Here is a 2579-nt window from a genome sequence, read left to right on the forward strand (position 1 = left end):
TCTTTTTTTAGTATAATACGTGTGTGGGTAGAAGTGAATCATTTACTGCTTGCAAACCAATGATGGTAAGATGATGTCATGGGGTAGGACTGGATAAGTCTGACTTCTTCCTACTCCATTCATGTACTAGCTATAAGCAAATTGATATTGGATTATGTGTGTTGTCATATCAACTGTTTTTACATGCTTGAAAGAATAAATCAAATCAAATCAAAATCTTCTTCCACAAGTTTTGTGGGCCACGAAGAGTCCAGCAAATGCCTTAATGTCAGTTGATTGATTAGTATATTTGTTTGACCTTTGCTTTTACTCCTCATGCAGTGGATTTTATTTTTAATATATTCAAGCAGCACCCTGCCGGTGTAGTGTTTACAGTACTGACTATGAACTCCAACATGAGTTCAAGGGGCCTGGGGCCTTTGTTGCATCTCTCTTGCTTTCCCTTTCTTCATCTAATAAAGGCATAAAATACACCAAAAATAAGAGAATATTTATACTCACAACTGTTTGGCTGGAACATGCAAATGAATATTTTTGAAGATGCAGGGGGTGACTCATCTTCTCATCATTGGGCTTTATCATGATCATAATCAAGTCGTCTGTTTTTGATTACTGCACTTGTATTTTAAGTAGTGAGCCAAGAGTATGATTGGTTTTTGGTAAACTCATGTTACTGGGGCGTGGGCTTTATCTCTGCACAGCGTCCTCATTGTAGTCATCTGCTTTGATGTTTTGGCTCCATTTTGGTCAATGACGTGTGGCCGCAACCCAACCGCTCTAAACCTATAATATACATTTGCATTAATGACAGTATCTGTTGGTGTGACCACAGATTACTGAGAAAATGAGAATCCTATTGTCTAAATATTTCACAACTGGTCAGCCCACACATACTACACAAGACTCGGCTCTGACGCAAAAGCTCATCACCTTTCACACTGTAATACTTCAGCCACTACGCAGGTACAAATCCTACTCCTTAGGTCTTCACTTCACCTCCATCCCATTCCCTTGAACACAATCTCTCAGGAATTTCCTCAAATTTGGCACAAGCATCATCAAGGATGATGTGACGCAGCTCTCTATCAGTCTTCTGTGAAAATAATATCTGAGTGAAGACAGCATGTTCCTCATTTGAAACTATTCATTAGAATCATAGTAACAACATCCATTTGACTAAAATACTCCTACTAGCTGTTGTTAAATTAATTCACTGACTTCACTACATGGGAGTTTGGACACACATGCATATACAACTTAACTGGATGGCCGAGGCATAACCTACAACTGTGAAGAGGTAATTCTAGTTTTACTCTACATTAAAAAAACAGAAGAGATTGAGTATTTGCAGTCAGAACTCTGTTTTATTTTCCTTTAAATTGTGTTTTGTTTTGCCCTATGATATATGTGTGTTGTTCTAACTGTTGACATATCTTCACTGTTTTGCTGCTTTGCTTTTATTCTCTGTAATAAATATAAATTATGATTAATATTATTCAGGTGGATCTGCAAAGGATACTTGATGACAGAAGAACAAGGTAGATCAAGTGTTAAAAAGTGGAATATACTTCAGCAGTTTGATCAGGGGGGCTTGAGGTCAGCTTGCCCTCTCCAGCAAGGCAGGTAGGATTTATGACTCAATCATCTCACAGTCAGGAGAAAATAAGTTTGTTGCTGGAATGTATAAAGTTCTGTAAATTTTTCAGTTGAAAGACTGAGACTTTAATGTGTCTTGCTGCCTTCAGCTTGTGCAGCTGGACATTCGTTAACAAACATGACATACCGACCCTTTTGGCTCTTTTTCTCTACTTCCTTCTTTGTGTCGACCTCCTCATAAGTGTTATCTGTTTATTATATTAGTTAAACATGCAGTGACTCATCTCTTTATGCACCCTTGGGTTCAGGGTGTAACTTACAAACCAAAGTAGAAGCATCACTTCTTCTAGTTTATTAAACTTCACTGTATTTGCTGCAGCGCTCTGGATCACTGACTCTTTCACAAATAGCCCAAAGGCATGGAAATATAGTGTTTATGTATACAGGATGATCTATCAGAAGACTGAAAAGTAGAGCGGTCCTTTCCCCCCCTTAAATCTCAGTTTTTATTTATTCTACGCTAGGCTAGTAAACAAAGTCCTTGTCAGGATGACGATCAATCCATGCAATAGATACAGCAACTCAGGAACAAAAACAGCCAAACCCGTCCGTATGTTTGACTCACTATGTGTTTTGTATGACACACAAAGAAACTTGATTTTACTGTACAAAAAGAAAGTCCTTCCCAAAAACAAGTTGTCACAGTCATTTTTAAAATTAACTAACTAACAAAAACAATACTTGGTGCAGTGCACCCATCTGCAATAATGTATTTTTATTCAGCAGATACTATTCTATAAAAGATAATGATATGAAATTAGAGGAGCACGTCATACATGATACACTAATGTTTATCATGAGCTTATCAGACAACGCATGAAGCAAGACAGAGAGAGATAAAGGCAGCTTCAAAATAAAAACACTGATTACAAAGATCATTAGTCCTCACAGTGACAGGAGGAGGATTAGTACCCAAAAAGGGA

Source organism: Monopterus albus, unplaced genomic scaffold (assembly GCF_001952655.1).
Source record: "Monopterus albus unplaced genomic scaffold, M_albus_1.0 scaffold18.1, whole genome shotgun sequence".
In the NCBI taxonomy this organism is placed as follows: Eukaryota; Metazoa; Chordata; class Actinopteri; order Synbranchiformes; family Synbranchidae; genus Monopterus; species Monopterus albus.